Source organism: Podarcis gaigeae (genome assembly GCF_964106915.1).
Source record: "Podarcis gaigeae genome assembly, chromosome: 6".
NCBI classification, from domain to species: Eukaryota; Metazoa; Chordata; class Lepidosauria; order Squamata; family Lacertidae; genus Podarcis; species Podarcis gaigeae.
Genome location: NC_139682.1, coordinates 32,094,233 through 32,121,007, shown reverse-complemented (window position 1 = coordinate 32,121,007; position 26,775 = coordinate 32,094,233). Strand labels below are relative to the sequence as shown.

The 26,775-nt window shown below is 42.5% G+C and overlaps 1 protein-coding gene across 1 annotated transcript in view; it reads right to left on the bottom strand.

Moving 5' to 3' along the window:
• Positions 1–26,775, bottom strand: part of ADORA1 (adenosine A1 receptor) — a 52,957-nt gene that overhangs the window by 1,139 nt on the left and 25,043 nt on the right. The gene's annotated exons all lie outside the window — the stretch shown is intronic.

Below are 26,775 nucleotides of genomic sequence, written 5' to 3'. Positions count from 1 at the left end.
ACAATGTTTGGACAGGGGACATAGTTAAGTGTTGGTGTGTAGATGGTTTGCATGCAGAAGTAAACATAAGCTGCAAGCAAATGCAAAGACCTTAGTCTGCTTGAGACCCTGGAGAGTCACTGCCACTTTGAGCAGACAATACTGGGGTAATAAGATGGACAATACTGGGGTAATTAAGTCTTACCTGGCATTTATTATTATTCATTACTATTATTTATTCAATTTGTATACCAATTTGTATTTATCAAAGGATCTCAGGGTGGTGTACAACATTAGAAACACATTGCAGAACATCATAAAAACATAGTAAAAAGCATACTGACATTCCTCTCCCTAACAGTTCTCTCCCCAACACTTTTACAGGCCGTATGTTATTTAATAACCATAGGCCTAGGTAAAGTTTTTGCCTGGCATCTAAAGACATGTTTTGATGGTGCCAGGCGAGCCTCTCTGGGGAGAGCATTCCACAGGCCACCACAGAAAAGTCCCGTTCTTTTTAAAAATAATAAATTTATTTATTTATTTATTTATTTATTTATTGGTTTTCACATATTACATTACAATACAGGTGTACCAAAGCCAACACCATTTCCTCCCCATCCCACCATACATTTACATTTATATATCCTCAATCCATCATATTATTCTTTTCTCCTTCCTCCCACTTCCCTCCGCCCCCACTCGATTTCCTCCACATTATACAATTTACAATAATCTTTGCATTCTACAATCTTCTCAAATCATCTATATATTCTTATTATCTTTCCGTACTACCGTAATTTTTCTTCCTTCCAGTACTTCACATTTTAATCTAGGCATATTAGCATATCTTTTTTTGAGCGATATTTTGCCATATATTCATCAAAACATTTCCACTCCTTTTTTAATTTTTGATTCGACTGATTTCTTACTATAGCAGTTAATTTTGCCAAAATTAAATATTCATTTAGTTTACAAATCCATTCCTCCTTTGTAGGTATAGTTTGTGACTTCTACCTAAAACTGAGAAAAGTCCCGTTCTTGTGTTGTCACCGTACAAACTTTTCAGGGAGAGGGGGATGTAGAGAAGAGCCTCAGATGACAAGGGCAGGATCTGTGTTGCTTTGTATAGGGAGAGGTGGTCCTTAAGGTATTGAGGTCCTGAGCCGTGTAAGGCTTTATAGGTCAACACCAGCAGCTGCCTGTGTTCTTACAAGACAAGCAGCAATAGGAAAAGTATGCAGGGAATAATTCAGCTCTCCTTTCAGAGCAAAATGAATCTGTTGTCACAAACAGGCTGAATCTTCCTTAGTGAGATGAATTATACCTCGCCTTTCATTCAAGGAACTCAAGGTAGCATACAATTCTCCCCTTTCCTGATTTTATCCTCACAAGTAGGTTAGTCTGATAGACAGTGACTGGCCCAAGGTTACCCAGTGAACTTCATGGCTAAGGGGTGGGGGGAGTTGAACCCGTGTCTCCCTGGTCCTGGTCCACAACTGTAACCACTACACCACATTGGCTCCCAAACTGCATCTATCATAAATTGTTTGAAGAGTGTCCTAGCATCAAAGCCACGTTTTACTATATGTGTTTCCCTGTATTTGAACCTAAAGTCCATAGGTGAATTGGTTTTGTAGTGAACCAAGAAGTGAAAACAGCACAGGTTTTGAATTGGAGGCCCGCACTTTGAATCTCATCTGAGCCATGAAGTGAGTGGCGTAAGGCTAGTTGCAACCTGTATCATGGGAATAATATGAGTGGCCTACAGAAGTCCTGAAGAAATTCAGAACAAATGGAATCCTTGATTAAAAATCAATTTGCAGTCAAAACGCAGTAAATCTGGGTTTTCCCTAAAGCAAGCAGATAGTAAAGAAGTGGCTAAACAGTTGTTCTTTTTAAAAAGTAATTTATTATAAACAAGCATCATTCATACCTATACAAGAGAAGAAAGCACACAGACAGAATATTCTCTGCACTTGTACTTGATAATTAGAATACTTCAAATTTTGTGCATTGCCAGAGCACTGCTTGAATTGTGTGCACTAAAAAAAATACTACCCATATCAGGAATGGCCCCACCATTAGATAGCATGAGGCGGCTGCCTCACTCAACCACTTCTGAGTGCCACCAAAGGTCAACCAAAGAATATCATCCTTCCATTTGCCCATTCCTGTTTAGAGATAGGCTGACAATTAAGTTTGTGTGATGATGCCATATCATTTTCTGAGAAAATTAAATTCCCACAATGCAATGTGCTGGCAAATCGAATGCAGCAATAATAGGGTGACACAGAGCAATTACTTTGTCATTTTCATTGACGTTGCTTATATAAAGGGAGTGCTAGTTTATCCTGCTGAGTCGGAGGATGATCTCATAGGGGAAACAGTCAGGGGGTGCTCAGGGGGCAGAGTAACGCAACAACAACAACAGCAACAACAACCTTCGTTCAGCCCAAGGCCAGTGGAAGACTAATCATCTCTAATGTGCTGGCAAGTGAAGGGTAGACCAAAGGAACCCTCATTTTGTAAAAGTGTCAGGCTCAAAGCAGTGAAAATGTCCAAGTGTACAGAAAGCTGAAGATCTGTTCTGCTTTGACAGCCGCTATTCAGAGGACTCTAATCACCTTAAGTGACTCAAAAATGGAACACAAATTAGATGCAACCTGGGAGGTTCACATTCAAGATAGTAAGTGCAGCTTGTTTCTGCTACACAATACTTTAATCGCAACGATCCCATTAACAAAAGGGTAATGTAATTTTTAGATTCCCTCTTTTCTTCCAATGCTTGGTTATCTGCAGAGTGGGTATTTTAATTTGCATGATTAACTAGAGTATGAAAGCAAAGGATACCAGCTTAATCTGAAATGTCTGGAGGTGACAGTGAGACCAAAGAGATGAGTATGCACATTATGGGTGATGATGACTTCCTTCCAAAGGTTCAGATAATCATTACTGGAACTATTGTTCCACCTCAGCAAAGCCAAATAATACCAAGCAACAAATATCTGGAAGAATAAAGACATCTTTACCTGACACAGAAAATTTGTTAGTGTTGGTACCAGATGAGCCTCACTTGTGGGAGAATTCCAAAAACAGAGGGCAACAGCTGAAAATGATCTTTTATCATCCCACACACCCATTGAATAACTCTCAAAGCCTCCAGTGATGACCTCAGGGTTCAGGTAGGCTCATGTCAGAAGAGGAAAGAATGTAAAGCCCTATGTGTCTTTATAGGTTAATACCAATCGTTTTAACTGGACTCTGAAATGACTTTTGTCCATCCCAAACCCATAAAACCCTGAAATAGAGGTCTACCATAGATGCACTACACTCCTACATTTAATGGCTGGAACGTTGAGATGATGAGTGACCAGTACTCTAAAGGTACTGATCTCTCCTGGACTTCTTCTTTTTTAAGTACTGCTTTCTCTTATGAACATAAGGCCAATCAGTTTTGTTATGACAGCAACACTGTGCCCAAGGAAGGTTATTAACATCCTTTGCAAGCATCATTTGGGAGGCAGAAGAAGCGAGTGGCAATGCTCCAGTAGGAACGCATCAGGGCTAATGAGGAGAGATGCAGGCAGTGCCAAAATCCCCAGGAATTGAGATGTTTAACCTTTGATCATGAGGCTACAGAAAATAAATCTGCAACATGGAGTGTCAGCCCAGCACACAGGGTAACAAACAATATCCCATTCCAATTAGAGAAAACAGCAGTGAGAGGACATAACATTTGTCTCATGCGCAATGATTGCTTGCATCTGACAAGACTGGCATCTGTTAGGATTTGGGACCCATGTCCTCCCTTGCTCAGAACCTTACATGTGAAAATTTGCTCTCAGTAAGGATATACTTAGGCTTTTGCAAGGGGAGAAGGTCAGACACTCAGAGTAGACCCATTGAAATGAATGAGCATGAGTAACAGGCATTTTAATTTCAGTGAATCTACTTGGAGCACAACTTAGTTGGATACAACCCCACAGATTTTCAGAAATATATCTGTACTTTGAAAAACCCTATATATTTACTCTGTTTAAAAAGCGTAAGCTTGATTTTGTGCAAGCAGTGCTTTCATGTCCTGAAAAAAAGTAGAGTCCACATTTTCATAACATGGCAAAGTAGTAGTATAAATTCTGCCTGTAGGTTCTGCTTGTTAGACCGCAGCTGCTTCTGTAAAGCCAGAACATTATATTTGCCCTTGTGGTCTCTTTCTGTCTTAAATGGAGTGGAACTAAACCTCTTCTCTCTGCTGCTTAGTTTGTGTCCCACTTGTATTGTAGTTGTTTGGGGTCAAAGGTTTACAGGCAAATGGACAGAATGATGGTGGAGGGTTCATACTGGGCACTCAAGGGAGACTGCATAAAATGACCAAAAATTATGGTAGTAAGGCAATGAGTGGTTTTACAGTGATGAATGTAGAGAATGAGAAGAAATATTATGTGGAAACATTTTTCAGCTGGTGCATTTTTCAGCTCTAGAGTGGATAACGTACACATCTATAGTTCAGCTCAAAGTAAGCAGCGGCACTTAAACCACTTATTCATGTGCTGGATTGTGGCCAGGGAACTTCCATGCCTCATAGGTTTCTGTCAGCTGAGATACCCATCGATCCTTTCATACACTATGCATCCAGACCACAAAGGCACACCGCAGAGGAGTACCATCACAACATCTTCATAAATGAAGAAGACCATTTCTTAAATGATTAGGAAACAGAGTAGGTGCCTCATAAAAGAGTAATAAGAAACATTATTTCCGATATGGCGGAAAAGGAGATGCAGTAAGGAGCAATTTCCCCAGCGGAGGTTGTTCTATTAAGGAGAACAAGGCATTGCCCCATCAATCCCAGTCTGCCCTCAGTGTCAGGGACTGGCTGGATAATGGGGAGTGGTAGGAGGCTCCAGCTGGAGAACCCCATGCAGAAACCTCAGAAGAGGAAGGCAAAGAGCCAAGGCAGCGGTGGCTCCACCTACTGGTGGCCTTCCTGCTTTTTGTCCTACCAGTCCCACTAGTTACCAGTCACATCTTGTGGCAATTCAGACTAACGTGGCCTGAGCTTTCACGAGCTAAAGCCCACTTCACAAAATGGAATGGGACACAAAATATTTCTAATGGAAATAACTATTTGAATCCTCAGGATAGCCAAGCAAAGTGCTTCAAAACAAAATTACCTGAACAAAATTACCTGAACACACACACACACAAAACAAGAGCTGGTTTTCCAGTTTAAGAGATTACCTGAAAATTGTGTTAAGATTTTGGGGAAATAATAATAATTGAGGTTGGACATTTGTCACTGCCTCACGTACAGAAGTAATTTCACCCATGGAAGTGAGAAAGAGAATTTATTTCAACAAATCTCAGCGGAGCCGTTGCCATGGAGCTTCTGAAGATCAGACACTCGCATGAGGTGCACTTTTGCTAAATGAGCAGCCTGCCTCTTCACAACAATCACATCCCTAAGTGTCTTTGAAGTTTCAGCAAGCCGAGTCACCTGACTGAATTCACGCAACAGATTTATTCCCTCCTGAAGCCAAGCTGTTAGTAAGCATAAATTCCATTGTGCTTCAAGCTTGGAGATTCACAGCTAGGGATAACGCAATCCCGCTGTCAATCCTTTTAATGCGTTTGAAATTTTCCAAAACAGAACTTGTTATTTTTGTCTGCATGTGGGACAAAGGACCAGGAGAGGTGACTGCCAGTGACATGAGGGTTTTCATCCACGTTGGATCACACACAGAACTTCATTGCTATGCAAGAACTCTGGTCTAGAAGACGTGAAGCAATAGGAAAGAAGATGGTGTTTCTGAGCATGTGCAAAATGCTTCCCCCTCACCACAACAAGTCAATGCATGGTACTCATAGAGCAGGTGGGAGCGGGACATGTAAGCCTCCCGGTGTTCTGCACTTCAGTTCCCATCATCCCTGACCACTGGAGATGCTGACTGGGGCAGATGAAGTTGGGGTCCAACAACATCTAGGGAACCACAGGTCCTTCATCCTTGTCATATAGGAAAGCTAGAGCAGCTTCCACATCTAAGGCCATGATTTCTAGATACAACCCAACCAGTAGTGTAGCTATCTTTTGAAGATGACAGATGAAAAGGCAGGTATCTACCTGCTCAGGGGATTAGAAATCCCCTCCATGGTTGTCATCTGCATAACTTTAGACAGCAGAGACACCAGGAGGAGGCCTCCAGCAATGATCTGAAGAATTTAACAAGCAAGCTTTATTGCACTACAGTCACTTTCTTGACACCTACCAGTGTTATGAGCAGAAAGAGTAAATGCACTTACAGTAATACAAATCCTTCATGTACTGTGCAGGGGCCCTGGCTACATTCAGTGACTTGTCTCTTGCAATTTATCAATGGAGTTAACTAGTAAAACTGCTTGTCAGGAGTTTCAAGATAAGACCAGCACAAAAATAACTCAGGGGCAGATCCTCTTCTCTTCGCTATGAATAATGTTATTCTTTCTTTTCCTCAAATATTTATGACCCTCTTTCTTTGAATTTCAAAGTGACTTGCAGCATAGAAGCAGTAAAACCCTTCATTTAAAAAATGATACAAATAAAACCCACTTCTAAAAGCGGAAACAAATAAATGCTCGAACAGCTTGGAGCTAAAATAAAGAAGTTTATTAAATTGTGGGAGAAGAGAGACTCTTTTTGCTATCAGGGGATGACTGTTTCTGTCTGTGCCTTACCCTCCAGCCCCGAGGAAGCTGCTTGCAGAAGAATTCGTAGGGAACTTTCCAGCTTTTGAGGTTAAGTCATAAAAGATTGTGTGTATGTGTGTGTGGTTATCAGCTTTTGGAGATACTTTTGGATATGAGGTAATTGAAAACTGGTGATCTTTAGGCCCACTTAAATTTTGGTATATGTTAAATGAACTGTTAATGGTTTATTTTGTAGGTTTTCTGTAGTGCTATTATACTTTTTCTAACATACTGTTATTGTGGCTACTGTATTTAGACTTTTTTATGTTGAACCGCTTTGAGCACAATTGTTTCTGTAGGAAATGATGTATATAAGTAAACCGAGTACTGTATGCCAAAATGGTGAGAGGAGTGGGGAGCATGGCCCTCCTGCATGGAAGGTTGACTTATTGTGGCTACTAGCTACAATGATTAAAAGCATAAAGACTCTGGGTTCAAAGATAGTATATTTCTGAATACCATTTGCTTGGCTGTCACAAAAGTGGGTGGTTTTCACTTTCTTGCCCTGCATCTTCCTGAAGCACTTGCAAGCCTAAAAGAGGCAAACAGGATGCTGGCCCAGCATAGAAATTCATACTTCAGCTTCCCAACATCTGTGAAAAATGCCAAGCTTATCAACAAAATGAAGCAAAATAAGTGGGAGCTTAAGGGCGAATCTAAAATGCAGCTCCTTGAATTTATTATTCCAGAGGCAGAATCAAAGACTTTGAAAATCCCTCAACAAAAGCTCTTTGATCTTGCTCCATTTCGGCTTCTGCTTCTTACTCTCTTCCTGTCCTTGCTTGTGATCTGAAAAGTCTCCTGGATGCCCAGCAGACGCGGAAGCTCAGGCAATTATCCACAAAGTTCTTGAAACTATGGCGCTTTGTATAGAACATTGAGCAGTTTAAGTTAGACCTGGGTGTTTGTTCCCAGTCCCAGTTTAATAAAAGTGAATTTGCTAGTTTATTTTATGCATCCTTGTTATGTACTGAGTTGAATAGGATCCAAAATGCAGCAGTCTGATTGGTCCTAGAACAACAGGATCCAAAATGCAGCAGTCTGATTGGTCCTAGAACAATGCAGCAGTATGATTGGTCCGCAGGAGCCACCCAATCCAGCTGCAGGTGGAAGTGAATCCACAACCTGGCTGGCCTACAGGAGAACCCTGGAATTAACCAATCACGTGCAGCCCATTGTGTAAATAATGTATATAAAGCATATATTTGGGGGGAACTTTCATTCCTCCTCACCACTATGAGCTGAATAAAGAGCATGAAATGCACTCTCCACTCCGAGTATATTTCAATCCTCTTCAGTGAAACGATAGCTGCACAGCACTCGGTATCTGTTTCATGCTGTTTAAACATCGAACAGGTGATGTCATTAAGAAAAGAAAGGAAAAAGATAGTGGGAGGTATAGCTTAATAATTGTATTGAGGCATAGTGATGTAACTGCCCTGGTTTCTTTAAAGGATAACCTAGCCACCATACTTGCCACTCCCCTCACCCTAAAGAGGAACCCTGCTGCAGGCTTATGTTAAGAGCCCTGCCAAAGGAGAGCTGTAAATAAATTAGTTCAAGCTGCCAACATCTGTGTGGAGTCCGAATTCAATAGGTATGGTTTAACAGGTGAGCTTTAGTGAAGTTCTGAGAATTCTGTTAAATGCCCTGCCCCTGAAACAATTTGAAAGAGACACTAGATGCAGCCAGAGTGCACTGCACATCCTGGGAGGAACCAGGAATTACTTAAGAATGCTAATGACTTCCTCTGACCAGGGGAGACAGCAGTCACAGAGGGAGAGAGTCCTAAATAAAACTTAAAGATGGTTTAGAATGCAGAGTTTGTTTGATGCTGTAATCCCACAGTCTTGAAACAGCCCCTGACAATTCCCAGGGTAGGGAACGGACAATCAAGCCAGCTTGCATCTGAACTTGGAATGTCTGCACTGGAAATTAAGGATCAATGTCAATGGGAGACATTGGAAATATATGTCTGGCACATGGTCCACATTGTTTGAAACGATAAATTTTCACACATTGAGGGATTATATTACCTTGGCGAAGCTTTCAGATCCATAATTGATATGCAATATCCCATCCATTTACTCATCTCATTCCATCCTGCCCTTCCTCCAAGGAGCTTAAGATGTCATGCAAAGTGTGTGCTCCACCCCACAGCTACCCTGTGGAGTAGCTTACTCTGGGTCTGATCCAGTGAGCTGCATGGCTGAGGGATGTTTCAAACACAGATCTCCCTCATACAAGGCCAACCCTTGAGCTCTTATGTCTCATGGTCTCCCAATGTGCGGAAGGAGGGAGCCAAACGGGCAGAGCTTTTGCAGAAGCTGCATACCCTTTTGTGCAAGAGCTTCTCTTCATCCCATGGGATCATTTGGTAATCCCCATGCTGTCTCCTAACTGTCTGGCTCTCACAGCACCTTTGAGTTCTCATCTCTGCAACTCCAGCTGCTGAGCCATAAACATAAGCATGGAGACATTTAATAAATGGGGAAGTCCTTGGAGCTGTGTTGGGTGGAAGCCTGCAAATTCCTTTGAGAGTTGTAAGGGGCAGGGAGAGAGGAAGGAGCCTGGTTGTGAAAGCTCAAGGCAAAGTATCCGCTCTGCTGTTGGCTGCTATTTCTGTCTCTGCCTTGGAATCTCCTGTGAGATTGGAGGCTTCACAGAGAGGGGACCCAGTGTGGAAACATCAGCTCAGATCTGTGCCTTGACCATGTAGAGTTAAAGAGGCTTGGGGTTAATTCACACACACACAACTCCCCCTCCCTGATTCAGTTCATGTAGATGTTCTGTTCCTGACCTTACTCAATATATATAAAAGTTGCACATTGCAAAATGGTGACAATTTATCAGCTTCATTTACCTTTTACACATTACATTTAGCTGCACTGATGATGGTGTTATGAGTTAGTGGGTGACAGATTCCTATAAGCCCTAGATCCAGCAAGTGTTAGAATTTAATCAAGGCTTGGGGTGCTAAACTATGTGCCAGATTCTTCTAATCCAGCAAGTGTTTAAAACCAATTAAGCTTGTTTGAGGTTGCTGGGGCAGTGTATCATCTACCCTTATGGACCATCCCCACTGCTTTAGGACCCTTCACTAAGGACCTGTCTGCTCCCAGGGCTCCAGAGGTGCATGTTCCTATCCACACAGAGGTTTTGTGATAACCATAGAATCTAACATCATCCAAAAATGACTGTTTAGCTGTGAAGTCTTGCAACCATGTGTGTGTGTGGCTATAATACCAGTATGCACAGGGGCACATGAAAGAACACGTTTAGTTAACATGAGCAAGATATTGCCTATATAAATGCAATCCTTCCCACACTAATGATAAATTAATCCCCTGTTTCCATAATATTTTGTTGGCAGTAGTCCCATATATACTAAGCACTTTTGGTGTGTCAAGTTCATATCCAAAGTTGCTCCAGGTGCCAATTTGATTGGATATGATATACTTTCATCATTCCTCCACAATGAATCCAAATGCATCCTTCCGGAACATAAGCCGTGGCTCACTATGAAACGTGCATAGCTGCTAAAGTTGAAACTACACATTATGACAGTCACTATGGCTCCCTGATCCTGTTTTAGCCGCATGAAGGGAATGCCAAGTGTGTGGGGAATTACATGGATTAGAGCTCATATGAAGAAGTGGTTCTAGTCTGCAACAGCTGATGCCACAATAAAATCTATTTGTCTTCAGAGTTTTACAAGATTCATTTTTGTGATAGGCATCGAAGATGTATTTTATATGCACCTAGACCCATTTCATAGACTCTACTGCACCTAGACCCATTTCATATATTCTGCTGCCTAGACAGATCTTTCCCATCCTATTTGACTTGCTGGTTTTATCCTGTCAAGATTATTTTGACCCTTGATTCTATCTTCTACATGGTGTTAACTATCCTTCGCAGATATGTGTCATGTGCAAATTTGATAAGAATCCCCTCTGCACCCTCATCCGGGTCATTTATAAAATTGTTGAACTAGTCAGGGTGTAGGATGAAGCTATGTGGCACTACAGTCAAGACCACCCTCCAGTTTGATAGAGAGCCATTAATGAGCACTTGTTGGATTGCACACACACTTGTGAATCCACTTAATAGCACATTGTCCGATTCTTGTCAATACATACAGTACTAGGATATCATGAAAGACACTGCCAAATGTTTGCTAAAACCAAGATATACTATGTTCAAAGCATTCCCATGATCTACCACACTAGTCACTATATCAAAAAAGAAGTTCAGCTTGGTCTGGCATGACTTATTCTTAAAAACAAAAACCCTATGCTGGCTCCTATTAATCAAAGCATTATTTTCTTGATGCTCACAGGTCAGCCACTTAATAATCTGTTCTATAATTTTGCCCAGCATTAATGTCAGGCCAACCAGTCTGTAGTTTCCCTGTTCTCCCATACCCCGCTCTTCCTGAAGACAGGGACAATATTTGCCTATCATCAAGCTTCCACAACCTTACCAGTTCCCTAAAGAATTATAGCCAGCAGCTCTGAAATAATGCCCACAACCTCCTTCAGCACCCTGAAAAACAGGACATCACATTCCCCCCCCCCCCCCCCAGGAGAGCATGGCAGCCATTTTGGTTAAGTAACCCTTTGGTTTAGTAACCCTTTACTATTATTTGTTCTGCTTTCTCCAAGTTAATTGCAATTTTCTTTGTAAGGGAAGACTGGATCAAAGCATTCTCACCATCACCTATTAACACATGCCAGCCTCAGCCTGTCAGAACATAGCTGCACAAACCAATATGGAGCACCCAGAAAGAGAAGGTAGCTAAGGCACCTGGAGATGCTTAATATGTTTCAACTTTCATTCCTGTGCAGATTCAAATCTTGTGATGTATCTCAAACTCTGATAACATTCCACTACAGCACTTTAATATCTCTTTCTGCACCCATGGCCTTCAATAAATCATTGCATGTAATAAAATACTTTATTTATTGCCTACTGTAGTGCCTTAAAATGTGAGTCATTAAGAGTGGGAAAGGCCATAGAGTTAAGATTAATCAAGCAACAAGGAAAGATTAATGGCCTTCGTGGATAAAGAGCACTCTTCTGAGCTCAGATGGAGGGAAGGGTAAATCTCACAAATCAGACAAATAGCATTAATAGATCCAGAACAATGAATAGATCCATTATACATAGCTGTCAACGTTTTCCTTTTTTTAAGGGAAATTCCCTTATTCCGAATAGGATTCCTCGCAGGAAAAGGGAAAAGTTGACAGCTATGATTATAGGCACGAAGGCTAAATCCTGGCAAGTTAAGCCCTAATTCAAATTAAGCCCTGATGAGAACAGTAAGGAGAGAAGTAAACTGTAAACATCACATGAAATTTCCATGTTTAAGCCAGCAGACATCCAGCAATTAAAAAATATTGCCTCCCCACCTTATGGCTCACTTATAATGAGAAAGAAGTCACAAGGCATACTTTATCAGTCCTTCACAGCAGCTCTGGAAGACAGGGAGGGAGGGAGTACAAGGAGACAGGTTCATGGGACAAGCAGAGGTGAATGAGCTGGAACTCTATGGGCAAAGGACCAGCTAACTGAAGGAATTGGTGGAAGACTTTTTCCTTCCAAGTATGGAGATGAGAAGGTGGCTTTAATTTGCTTTAGGCTGGAAACTTAGCTGTCTCCCAGCTCTTTCTTAATGCACTCTTGAATACAACAAGTACTAATGAGAGCTGGTTCCTCTGATCCACAGGAGTATTGATATTCTTCTCAGGGTATCTTTTTTGCATAAAGATTTCATTAAAATAAAAAAAGAGTGCCTGCTGCTATGAAAAGCATTTCTCACAGCAATGGTGATGTTCTGAGTGCCCTGATTCTGTCGGAGGTGGTACTTGGACCTGCAGCACAAATTAGGGGAGAGGGAAAGGCTAGGGTTGCCATATTTCAATATTTGGGAACAAACCCAAATTGTTGAGCTTTTTTGGGTAAACCTAATCCAAACATAGTGATTTTAAGCTGCTTTTTTCATTTCATTGCCATACATCCAGGTTTTCCCTGACTATGCCGATTCGGCAAAATTCCCCCGACGCCATTTTTTCACCCCCAAACCAAGACATATCAGGAATTTTCCTGACATATGGCACACCTACAGAGAACAGCTCTGGGACTTTTCTTAGAAAAGGAGCAATAGTCACCAGAGTAACTGATGGATTTTCCATGCTCTGGCAAGTGAATGCGATGAAAACAAGGCTTCCGAGTTTCACTATTGTTTGTGACAGATTAGCATAGTCCAGGAGTGTGGAACCTTTTTCTAGCCTGAAGGAGGCATTTCTTTCTGGGAAATTTTCGTGGAGTGGGGGACACACATGGCAACAAGGGACAGGACCAGAGGCAAACATGGCTGAGACAACTGATGCAGATGTTATCATTGTGCAGAACGGTACACACACGCCCCTCTATCCTCCATCATGGCAAACATTATCACATTCCTGCCAGGCAAAAACACTCAAGGATGGTGAAAAGCAGGGCCAGTGGGGGGCATGGTCTGGGGAGAGTGGGTTTAGGGTGAGGTTCAGGTAAAGAAGCTTAGAGTGAAGCATTTGGCCTCGGGTTCTCCACACTTGACAGAGACTCTTTCCTATGCTATATCACAGAACAGGGTGTGGAAACTTCTTTGGCTCCATCAGCCAGATCCTTATCAGGATTAGTCTCATGGGTCAAATTTGACAGGTGGGCAGGGATGACACATCAACCACATGACGTCATTGTGATGCCACATGTTTGGACAGGTGAGCATTGGCCACACACCTGTCAAATGTGCAGCTCTGCCAGTCTCCTTCTCTCCCCCTGATGAAGTCGGGGAATGAAGAAAATAATCAAGCAGAGGCTGGAACCATACTAGGTAAACACAGATTACGTGGTGCCTCGGGTTACAAACGCTTTGGGTTATAAACACTTCAGGTTACAAACTCCGCTAACCTGGTATAGTACCTCGGGTTGAGAACTTTGCCCCAGGATGTGAGCGGAAGTTGCCTGCCGGCGGCATGGCACATTAGCAAAAGCACGCCTCAGGTTAAGAACGGTTTCGGGTTAGGAACGGACCTCTGGAACGAATTAAGTTTGTAACCCAAGGTACCATTGTATAATGTTTTTGTTGTGTTGGAAATTCTTGAGTAAGTTTAGTGGTCGTGCTACTTGAGCACTGCTAGCTTTTGACTGATCCCTGAAAAACAATGGGCTGTGTTGTTTTACCACAGGTTCTGCTGGAGGTGGTGGCCACAGTGTGCCATGATTCAAAACATGGTGATGTAATGGAGTGATGTTATCTATCCCTTAGTGCCCTTCCTATGTACCGTAACTGTGCTTCTAGGCAGCAACTTCTTCAGCAATGGGAACACCATGGGGGAAAAGTGTGGGAAGTTGAAAAGGGAAATACAGAGGACCCTCAGTTTGGCTACTTCCTGCTGTCCCCTTCTGCTCCTCCTGGTTATTAGAAAATTCTCTTCAATGATCCCAATCAGTGGAGCAGAGTGGGGCAGAATGGCCTCATAACCTCCAGTGAATGTCAGAGATAAAAGTTTTCTAACTTCACTGTTATGGAGTGCTCTAAATGTCTCACTCAGTACCTCAGATTTGGTGGTTTGGCTCTTTTCAGCTTAAATAAGTTTTTGCTCATTCTCTGAAATCACTAAACAGTGGGGGGGGGGCATATGTAAAAAAACAACAAAGACGCATCTCAAAATGTTAACAACTGTCTTTCTATCCGATGCCTACATCACGAGTATTGCACTAGGAAGAGGCTTTGAGATTGTAGTGTTACAGGAAGTCCAACTTTAGATTATCTGGATAACAGAAGCAGCCTCAGATTATCAGTAATTAACAATGATTCCCATAAGACCACGAGTTTGGTTTAAGATGTTTTTACACAGCTTCCCCCGCCCCTGCCACTTTTTTGTTAAATGAAAAATGTCTTATATTCTTTTTTAGCACAGGTCCCTCAGCACTAAACCAAAGTCATCACACATGAAATGGAAGCTGAACCATTATGAAACTAACTGCAAAAGAAAGATCACTGTGTCACAACATCCAATAGTCTATCTACTGGATTCTTCATCATTGTTATATATATTAAAACATTCTCCTTCAGAGAATTAGCTTACTAGTTCAAAATCAGCATGCCATTTAGAACCTCTGTGCTCTCAGTGTTTCTGTTCTCTTTGCTCCTTGACCCACAAAAGTCTATTGCTATGCCATTCCGTTCTTATATCAAGTGACCTTTACTTTTCCCCTCTGCAGCTGCACAGTTTATCAGCATTCTGTGGCTTATAGCTTCACCCTCAGAAATTAGAATGTTCATAGACATTCAGTTACATCCAAGCCGCTCCATTAATGGCTAAGAGGAGCCCACAGATAACAAGCCCACTTTTTATTGCTACCATTTAGCCATTTACATATCAGGTATCTATGGCCAATATTTTCTGCCAGATATTCAGACAGAAATTTGACAGATATTGCTGCAGAGTAAGGGAAGCATGGGACTACATTCCTGAAGAATGTGGTATAGCTCCATCCAATCCTCCTGCCATATATTACAATCTTATACCCACTTACCTGGGCACTTTACTTCTGAATAAATTGTGGGCTTGCACTGTTACTTTCAAAAAGGTTTGCTGATACTAAGAGACGGAGTAGCAAAAAGTTGGATGCAGTTCTTGTGGCTTTTTTTTTTTTAAAAAAAATCATGGTCCATAATCTTCAAATTGGGTGTGGCTTACCCAGTCTGTTCCTAATGGATTGAATGCCTTGAGAACAAACTGCTTGGGAACAAACTGAACAAAAAGGGAAATATGTTCTTAAAAAAACCTAAAGGCATAATAATGAATATTGCAAACAAAATTAGACTTATGCAGGCTAAGACTTTTTGGGGGTGTGTGTGCAAGATCTCAGCCTGAAATCATGAGAGAGCCAAAATGGCTGCTGTGCTCTCATGGGGAAAAAAACCTGGATGTCCTGTTTTTCCCAGGGCAGTTAATGAATATGCAATATCTCAATTTATGTGTATAGAAAGAAAAAGAAAGTAACAGCACATTGGTTCAGATGCACCCACCCCAGTTCCACAATGAACAGAATCACAGCCCCTCCCTTCATAGTGACATAAACATTTAATGGCTGTAGAACTGGAGCATTGTGGAGGATGCAAAATGGTGGCCAGGCTCTGAACACAGTTGCTGCTGTTCAGACAAAACCTTAGTGGGAGGGGAAGTGGTGCTATTGCCACTGATAATGATAAAGTGTTAGAGAATTTCGTCTGCCTCTGGAGAAATTAAGTATCATCATACTTTTAGCTGATTCATTCAACCAGAAGATTTCTGCTGGTTGCTGTTTCTTTCTTCAACTTGTGTCAGCTTTGTGTTCTTGGGGAGCAGGTCATGTGACTCATTCGCCACAAACCAAAGCTACCTCAATACGCACAAATAATCTCTGGGTCATCATGCGCTGTCCCTGGATGAAGAATGGTGCGATGAGCAATCGAAACAGGAGACATAAGCCCAAACATGAGGTGATCATTTCTACTCTGACACATATCCTGGTTAATGATTTCTTTGGGCCAGGGATCCTATTAGCACCATAACATTAAGATTTATAGCATTATGAATGAATCCCTGAAGAAGCTGTGAGGTAACAGAAGAGGCACTAGGCACAAAAAATGTGCATCTATGCATTACAGCTCTCCCAAGTAAAGGCTTTCTTCCATTTCACACAACATGAGTCTTAACATCTTGATTCACAGCATCTAGCACCAATGCCATTAGTCTGTCTCTAGCCTCTAAGGATATTTCTTGCCTTCTAAAGGTTCTTAGGTGTAATTGCCAATTTGCTACCAAGCATGCTGTCGTAGATCCATTCCTCTGCTCCCATGAAAACTCCATCGTGCCAATGGTATTTACAAGATTAATTTTGTTCCACTACCTCCCAAGGGGTGATATGGCAGGGTTGGGAAATGTTTCACTAAGCCCTGGAGGTCTCTTTCTTTGCTGCTATGTCACTTAGTCACACAAGAGTGAGTGTAACATACTGAATGGAAAGAACCACTGTGGCTACTGTTTTCTATTATTATGGTGATGGTTTTATCTTTAAAACACCTTTTCAACAGTCCATTTACTTCCAGCATAATTCCTAAATCTCTGGTGAATTCTCAAATTCTCCTTGAGCAAACTTAACCATCGTAGTTGGCCCTACCATTAGGCAAAATGAGACAGCTGTCTCAGGTGGCAAATGCTGGGGGGCAGGCAGAGTCCGTAAGGTGTTGTGTGTGCTGCTTGGCCTGCCTTGCATTTAGGTATGGTGGAGGATGCTGTCCCATGGCCAGTGTCAGAATTTGTCTTGTCCCACAACCCTCCTTCCTGCTCTGCGTCCAAGATATGTCTTAATGCTCCAACTCATTGACATGGAGGCGTTGCCAACCTGCTTGGCTCAGCCGACAAAGCTGTTTTGCCCACCCAGCTGCAAGATGCTTCTACCACTACAGTAGTGGCTGCACCTGATGAGCTGGCAAGGGATCAAGGACTGCTCTTTAGCTTCTTGGTTCAATCCTAGATTTATACAGAATGCAAAACCACAGTATTTCCCTTTTGACTGAGTCAATTAGCTAGCCCACAAGGAACACCAAGCCAAATAATGGCTTAGCACAAATGCACAGGTCCCCAGAGAAGAGATTGCAGCCAATTTTCTCCTTAGTCCTGCTGTGAATAAGCCATGGTTTGGTTTAGCATGTTTTCTGAACTTGGGAATGTGGTTTGTCCCCACCAGACAACCACAAGCTGTCTTCTTCTTCTTTGGCGATCACTCATAGCTGAGTAAGATTGTCTTCCATAAACACGGTTTTAACAATGAGTCCGTAAGTGACTGTGGAGGCCAATTCTGGATCCACATGTCCTTCCACAGTGGGGACATTGGTTTCCAGGCGGGAGTTGATCACAGTGTTGATTTTCCAAGTGTGCCTTCTTCTTAGCACATTTCTCCCTTGCGTCCTGAGTTCAAGTGTCTTCAAAGCCCATGACAACTTTGGTAAAGGCTGTTCTCCAATTGGAGCAGTCACAGGCAAGTGTTTCCCAATTGTTGCTGTTTATACTACATTTTTTAAGATTTGCCTTGAGACAGTCTTTAAACCTCTTTTGTTGACCACCAGCATTACTCTTTCCATTTTTAAGTTAGGAATAGAGTAGTTGCTTTGGAAGATGATAATCAGGCATCCGCACAACATGACCAGTCCAACGAAGTTGATGTTTAAGAATCATTGCTTCAACACTGGTGATCTTTTCTTCTTCTAGTACACTGGTATTAGTTTGCCTGTCTTCCCAAGTGAGGTGCAAAATTCTTCAGAGACACCAGTGATGGAATCTTTCGAGGAGTTGGAGATGGCATTTATAAGTGGTTGCACATCTCATGGACTGGCAAACAGCAAGACAAACTATGGGCCTTTGTTTGAACAGAATGCTAAACCAAACCATGACTTAGCTTGCAGGAGGAGGAGGAAAACCAGGGGGTTGGGTTTGCTCCTTGGCTTTGATTCCCAGGTTCCAACTCTCATCAACCTTATCTCTGGCTCGGGGTGACAGGGGGCAAGATGCTACTGTATGTAGGTGAAAATATGCTACTGGAAGAATGTTGAAAAACTATACAGTGATGAGCTGATAGAAGCTCATAAAACCTGCAACTGTATAAATCTATCATAATAAGGCATATACTAATCCAGTGCCTAGGAGGTAAGGCTACACATTTTTAGCATAGAAAAAAAAGCACAATTTATTCTTCAAATTGGATTTATATCCATCGGAACCAGCTGGGAAGCAAGATGGAAAGTTTACCAATAATGAAGTCTTCAAATTGAAATTACACTGCCTTCTAAAAGAGATAAATTTTAGCCAAATGCAATTTAGCCAAACTTGATGTAGTAAGGAGGAGATTTGTTTATCTATCTATCATTAAATTTATGTCCTGTCCTTTCTTCCTAGGGCACCCAGGGAGCCTGAGATTCTAGTCAGTGGTGACTGGGGTGGTTAATATTAACAATTGATTGTGCTTTGATTAAAATTGACAGAAATTACTTTGATTGTTGAATTAGAGCTTTAAAGTAGAATAGGCAACTGCATTCCACTCATAAGTTTTCCTTTTCTCCACTGAGCATTGAGCAGAACAATATATTTGATACTAGTGCTAGGTTTTCCTCAGTTTATAATTTTCCCAATGTTAAGTTCAGCTCTCCACATTTCCACATCAGTTTGTAACTTTTAAAAAGTCCTCATGAAAAACACCAGCATTTTTGCACAAATTTCTCCTAATATACACATTTTTGTAAACCAATTTCCTTTACTAGAATGCATTTCGGTATATTATTTTCAGCAATATATGCATATTAATGCACACTTGACCCTAATATATGCATTTTGTACACATTACTTAGCTGGAGAACTGCACTGCAAAATGTGAACAAGTGCAATTTTTGAAGGATGGCTGTTTTTCAGTTCATGTATTGTTTTGGAAAGTACAAATTAGGTAAGTCTGCCTTTAAATATGAACTAAATCAAGTTTCTCCCCCTCATCTTTAGTGCTGAAGCAGATCACCTTATGGTTACAATCATCTGCTGTATCCTCCATGCTGTGACATCATCAGAGATGCTGTGTACATACATATCATAGATTTTTAAAGCACATTTGAAGCATTTCACCCAGAGAATCCTGTGAACTTCATTTTTTAAAGAGTCCTGGGCACCGAAGCTCTGGATTCTTTGGGGGAAGTCATGTCATTTAAATGTATGGTGTATATGCAACCGTAATTTCAAGCCAAGATGATGCTCTGATAGGCCTGTATCTTTTCAAACAAGAGTAGAAAAATGAGTATTTATGAGCTCATGCTCTTTGCCAAATCTGGTATCAAATCCTCATTAGACATAAATGAAGGGAATTTTCCCACTTCAATCCCCTTTAAGGGATTGACCCAATTCAAAGAGAATTGAACCAGGCCATAATTCCTCATGGACAGAAGGTTTAAGGAGTATCTCCAGACCAACATTCACGTCACATTTCATTTTAGCTTTGCATGTCTGAAAATAAATCTCTGTGTGTTTCCAGTAAACGTGCTAATTCTTCCTGGAATTGCGTGCTTGGATTTTTCTTTCTTTCTTTTTCTTTTACAAAATGTCGCATTTGCACAATTGTACTCACAACCATCTGACAGGTGTGATCCCTTTCTATTGGAATTTAAGAAATGTGTGTAAAATATGCTTCCATTTTAGAAGATCTCCATCTAATGAGTGAAAAGGTTTTCTTTTATTGCTCATGGTTCTATTCTTGTTTTTATGGGTTTCTTTGAATTCTTAATGCCTGCTTTAAATTGCTTATTATGACCTTCTAAGCTGCCTTGAGAAATCTTTGGAACTAAAAGATGAGATAATGTGGGCACAGTCTTGAGATGGGAAGGAGCCAGGTTCAAGGACTGTGAAATAGCAAGGTTTCTCTGCTGAGAGAAAATAACATCCATGGCTGCCTCCAAACTTTCCTGGAACCTGGACACAGTAGGAGTTATTTTGGCATAAACATGTACAGGATTACACGGTGGGAGACTTAGGGCCACCCAAAGCTCAACTAAATGGGGGTTGTGAACCCCTTGTGCTTCCTTGTCCGTGTGCCATTCCAACTTTCTCTTCCCTAAACCTTAAGATTCCCTACCTATCTGTAACTTAAGATTCCCTATGCAACTTATGTAGCTCTGCTATTGCGATTTTCATAGCATAGGTGTTCTCTGTATATCAAATCTAGGGTTGCCATGTGTCTGGATTTTCCTGGACACAACCAGAATACTGCAGTCAGGAGCAGTGTCTGGGTGGAAATTGGGGGAAATGTCTGGGGAAATCTGGACGTATGGCAGCCCGTGTCTGCATTTTTTATTTTTTTGCAATTTTGCCCCAAAAGCTCATCAACTTTGCCAAAGAAAGCCCAACAACTTTTCAGATTTTCACTGTTTGAAAAATGGCAACCCTATTGAAATCCACAGAAAGGACAGGGTGGATTGGAGGAGGGGTGGCACTAAAAATCTAATACATGGAGTCCAACAAATTATTTATTGATGGCAACTCTGCTCCATAACCAGAGTTCTCTGAGTGGTTTACATCAAAAATAAAAATGCAGTCAATTAAAATGCAATCATAACAATGAAATATGCAGCATAAAAACAAACAACAGCAGAGGCAATATCAATTCAATAGTAGGACAGACAGCAGCATAAACAGAGCTTAAAACCTTCAAATTTTTTTAAAAAATTTGAAGCCTTCAGAAGTGCAATTAGAAAACTGAAGGGAGGGATGCCATAATGGGGCCCTTCAGTACCCACACATTAATTGCATAAATCAGCTTTTCCCAACCTGGTGCCCTCCAAATGTTTCAGAGTACAACTGGTGAAAATGTACATTCAGGTAATGCGAAAGCAAGCCCAGGCCCCCCAGCAGGGCTTTATGGAGTGATGGGATTATCTGGGAGCTGGTGCACCAGTCAAGTGTCCTATGCTGTCATGTGACAGCAGCAGGACTGGATCCAGTGGATCCTGAGCCAGCTCACCCCTGCCTGTTTTCCAGTGACCGCTGACTCCACCATTGTCAAGGTTGAGGGAATCCTATCCCTCCCCCAGTGGTATCCAAAGAAGCAGATAACACAAAGAGTCCTTACCACGTAATTTATTCAGTATTCACAAAGAGAAAGGAATGTAGTCCTTATTCAATAATGGCGTTGCTCTGAGTAAAGCCCAACACCCTCTGTCTCTCTTTTCCTACGTCATCCCTGCTCCAGCTGAACTGAGCTTTCTGCCTCTGAGCTTTCTGTTCTACTACTCTTAATGCACACCTAGTTCTGGTAGAGGGGGGCTCAGGAAAGCTCTCCAAAGACACTGAATCTGTCAGCTGTCTCTCCCCTGGTGCTTATTCTTCCTGCTGTTCCTCTTCCAATATTTCCCATCTTTCCCCCTTTGCAATCTCTGAACTATGTCCTTGTGCAAACCAGTCTTCTAAATCTATACTGCCCTCCTGTTCTCGGAAAGGTTCAGGAGAAGGGGAGACTGCCCCCACCATTCCTCCTCAGTTCTGCCCCTGACAACCATTCTCTTCAGCTGGCAGAAGGGCACTATACCAACCTAACCAAATGAGCTTGCTCTGGAAATTTTTTAATATGCTAAATAACTGTGCATTGGAGCCAGTTAGGCAGAAGTGGTTAATCTTTGACTTAATCTTGAGTGGTACTCAAGATCTGGCTTGTGATGATGCTTTTCTCCTTAGGGCAGGATGCAGTGGTGGCAAGGCTGAGGAAACTCCAGGTTGGCAGAAATGACCCCATCAGTTCATGCACGTATGCCCTGAAGCCCCCCCACACACACCTATGCCTCCCCTCACCCTGATGAGTGCACAACTGCCAACAGGGGCTGGCCCAGGTCCCTCGAACTTCATGTCCAACGCTATTACCACTAGACCACACTGGATCATTCATGTAACATGTGATGCAATTCCTGCCCCTTTCACCATGAGAACTTTTATTTTTATCTTTATCAGAACCTTTAGTATCTGGGCCAAGCCAACACAGCAAGGTTGTGCACTTCCCCTCTGCAAGGCTGCTACAGAACACCCAGAAATAATGGAGTCTCATCCATTTCATCTTCCATTTGGTGAACATGGCAAAGACCCGTAGCAAGACATCTCCCTGGCTATATCCCGCTCCTTGGGGATGGAGTACGGAAAACAAATGTGTAATGCTATATACATGTAAGGAAAATACAGCACCAAGCCACCAACCTTTGCTCACCCTCCCTGCTCATCTTAGTTGCACCTGCGCTGCCAAAAGTTCCCACTTGGGTGGAGCACAATCTGAAGGGCCTTTCTGTTCTGCTTCTTGAACAGAGAGGTTTGCTGATACAAAAAAGGGGAAAAATATCTCAGGCATTTGCACTGTGAACACAACATGATTAAAGCTGAGATTAATCTCTCTCTCTGTCTTGACTGCTGTCTTCGTGGTTTATAGAATTGATCTAATTCTTAATGGGATCGTCAACCCACATCTCCAGGCAGCGTAGCCGTAGCTGCGTGTAGACTGCAAGAGATGGATCTGTAGCACAATCTCAACTTCTTGCCCTAAAGGCAGTATGATCGCTGACATTCAATGGATGTCCAGCACTACTAGCCCAGTATTTGTCTTGTTCCAAGAGCACCAGTTTGTTCACTATTTCCCCTTCTCATTCCTCCTCCTGTCATCCCATCCCATCATTTTCTTCTCTGGCTTTCTGCTCATTTGATTTTTTAATATATATTTTTGGTGGTGCATATGGAGATAGGAATGATGTGAGTGTGTGGCTGAATATATAGAAGGTTCACAGCAAGATCCAATGTTTTTAACAGGGTAGACATTTTTCTAAAAGACTGACCTTATAGGAATGATGTTGTTGAGAAGGGAAAGGGGAGTGCTGAGGAACTAAACATGAATGTTAAACATGCACATGACAATCTGTTGTTTTTAAAAAACTTTTTCCTGATGGCGTGCCCATATTAAAATTAATATAATGTGATACTGCCAGATGCAGTTTCCTCTGGATGGAGTCTTACAGCATCATTGTAGTACATGCTGTGTTTACAAATATACTGTGATGGCCTGGGATTCCGATTCAGAGGCTGAACCAGAGGAATCCCGGCCAGCACAGGAGTCCCCGCCTCCAGGGCTGGCTGAACTGGGGCAAGGCCTAGATTCTGAGGAACCTGGCGAAGGGAACTGGTTGCTCCCAGGAGGAGTGCTCGCCTTAAGGCCAGAGGAGGCGGGGCTCCTGGGGGCCGGGACCGCCCTGGCCTTAGAAGAAGATAAAGGTCAGTCAGCCCGGTCCCAGGTTGTGGGAGCAACGTCGTTGTTGGCTTCAGATCTTCCAGTGTTCCTGTTCCCTGCCCGGCCTCCTGCTCCTGACCTTCCAGCGTTCCTGTTCCCTGCCCGGCCTCCTGCTTCTGACCTTCCAGCGTTCCTGTTCCCGCCCGGCTCCCAGTTTCGGACCTCGCCTCTCATCTTGTGAACTCTGACTACGATCACGGTACCTTCCCCCCGGGACCAGCACATATACAAGCAGAGGATAAGTGGAGACAAACAGGCACTTCAACAAGAAAGATGGACCTTAAGACAGCAACTTACTTACTTACTTACTTACTTACTTACTTACTTACTTAATGAAATTTGTATACCGCCATTCATCTGTAGAACTCAGGGCAGTTCACAGCATAAAACTAGGCTGCAACCCCAGATTCAGCAGATTCTAGCTAGAAACTCAAGGTGGGATTCAACTAGTAAACCTCTTCAGTCTGTTTCCTTGTGCAATAGGGCCCCCTAAAATTGGCTCAGGGGATCTGGAGGACCCCCCAGAACAGCACACTGAGCAGGGGTGAGGAGGGGGGTTATTCCATCTAGCCAAGCTGGTTTGCTTACGCAGAGGGAATGTTTGTAACAGCACAACATTGAATTCCACCACCAGTTCTTTCTCTCCCTGCCTCTGTGTGTCCCCAAACTGTCAGCTGCTGCTGATTCTGACACAAACACACACTCTCACATACGACTTCTTTCTACCAAATATTGGATTGTCACTTTCTTCACGCTTTGATGGGTATCTCATCCAAAAACAAGGGGTGTTTTCACCACAATACTATCCCTGAACAATTAGTTCCCATTGATGAACCATCAACAAATGACCCTGGATTATGAATCAGCAAAGAGCAAAGGAATACATGGCCAGAAATTGTAACAATATACTGTAAATAAACATGTGTTCTTTGGGGAACAAATGTAAGAGCAACTTGCTCCTGCTGACGCCACTACTTGTGTCTTCTGGATTGTACAGGTTAATCTGTGCCAGGGATGGGGAATACTCTCCAACCCAAGGGCCATATCCTCTTGATAGCAACTTTCTGGGATTTGCATGCCAGAGGTGGCTGGGACAATGGCAGCAACCTGCATCTTTGTACTGTAGGCTACAGTTCTGCCATACAAAAGCCAGCAGTTTCTACACGTACATCTCTTCATCCAGGCAAGCAAGAAGCATTTTTTCAGTTCAAGCCCACATTCCAACCAGGCAAAACAACTGCAGGATAGTGTTATAGGCCACCCCAATCTCTACCAAGAGGTGCAAGATTCTAGGAGTCTTGGCACTTAACCAGGGTTTGTGCCCCTTTGAAATCAGGCACAGCAGAGACTAGTGCTTTTAAAAAATATAATTTATTTTACACACATCTACCCCTGAAGCCTTCAATGGAGGGGGACCTTTCATAGCCTCAGCAAGCAGTCATGGTCGCTGGCCTCTCAGTGCAGCCCCTCCCAGCCAGGGCAGCATGGAGTTCTGCCCACTTTGTGTTCCTGTTTCCCAGCAGCCTTTGCAGAAAACATTTTCTGTTTAAAAGGACACATTTTTTCCTGTGGTGACATCATACATCCTGTTCCCCTGGCAACCTCTGTGGTGATCACACAGGGTCCCTGGACGTTTCACCGTCTATTGATCCCTGTGCCACCACTTTATTTCTCACTGCCACCACCCAGGCCCTACCTGGTACAATACTGAGTCCAGTCGGGGTTAAATTGGAACATAAACTTCTGTTTATTTATTGCAGTTTAACAAGCGTGTGATTTCATAAACAGTATTGGTCAATTACAATCATGGAGTGCCTATCCAGACCTATAACTTCCACTACCTGCTCTCACTCACTAAACCACCTCTCAGATATTTATTTGTCTTCCTAGCTCTTAACTGTTCCTGACTCATCTTATTTCGCTACACTAACTCATCCTACCCCCAGACTCTATCCCACTTCACTCCCACTCCAACCAACCACCCAACTCCCAACGAACTCCTCCCTTCCAGAGCTGGTATTCTAGTCCCTCTGACTCCACCCCCTGGGTTCTGATTGGGTAACTTGTTTAACTATTTCACCTCCAGCACTCTCATATGTTAACGTCACAACCTCTCCCCTCTCAACTTTACTATTATCTTCTGCTAACTAACACAAACTGGGGAGTGGGGAGGAACTCCACCCCAACTGCATGTCTGACACTGAATGTTTCACCTTTCATCAGAGTAATGTTCTTTAATGGCACCTCTCTAAGCCAATAGCCTAAGGAAGCGGGCTTGACTTCAAACCCCACATTTACCAATGTCAGAAATTATGGGGAGAAACTGGCATGCAGGAATTTCAGAGGATCCTTGTCCCCGGCAAACCCATAACAATAGTATGGAGCAGGGCCAGGTAAGAGTGAGGTCTAGGGAAGGGCAGAGCCTGGGTAGAATCTCAAGGGCCAGATAAAAAGGAGCTGCATTTGCCCCACCCCCACCCTGATACCTGAGGTTTCCTACCCCAGATCTATTGGGTCTTGCTTATGGCTGTTTGTGCATTTGGGGAAGATTTCTATCCAGTACCCGTAGACATCTTATTTGTTTTGTCACCTACCACAAATTATGCATGGAAAAACCCCAAAATATTTACATGTGAACATGCATCTTTTCCTTGCATAATGCAAATGTTGCAGTCCGTTGTCGCAGATGACATTATGAAGATTGTTTTTGGCAAAGACTAGCATAGTGATGGGAAATGCTAGAGGAGGATTGTAAGATGGAATTTGAAGAGGCACAACGGGGGAGGTTGTTAGGCAGGGCATTTGTAAAAGAAGGGGAAGAGATTAATGAATGTCTGCTCCGCATCCAGTTGTTTGTCAGCCATATAAATTGCTTAAGTCTGAAGAGGCTCAGATCAAATGGAAATTCTCCAGCCCCAGCTACGAAGTGCATGCAAGATAACAGCCAACTTCTATGGAAACATCTGTGATCACAGACTCAAGGCACAAGAGTGCTTTATAAAAAACACCCTCAACTCCAACCACCTTCTCAAAGACAATCACATAGTCCTCTTAGTCTCTTGGTCACTTAGTCCTCTTAGTCTCTTGCATCTCAGAGCAACAATGATAATACAGAGAAACGAAAACTAGTTGAAGGTCAAAAATAGTCTACTAGTATGATCACATCAGGCCTGCTCCGATGTC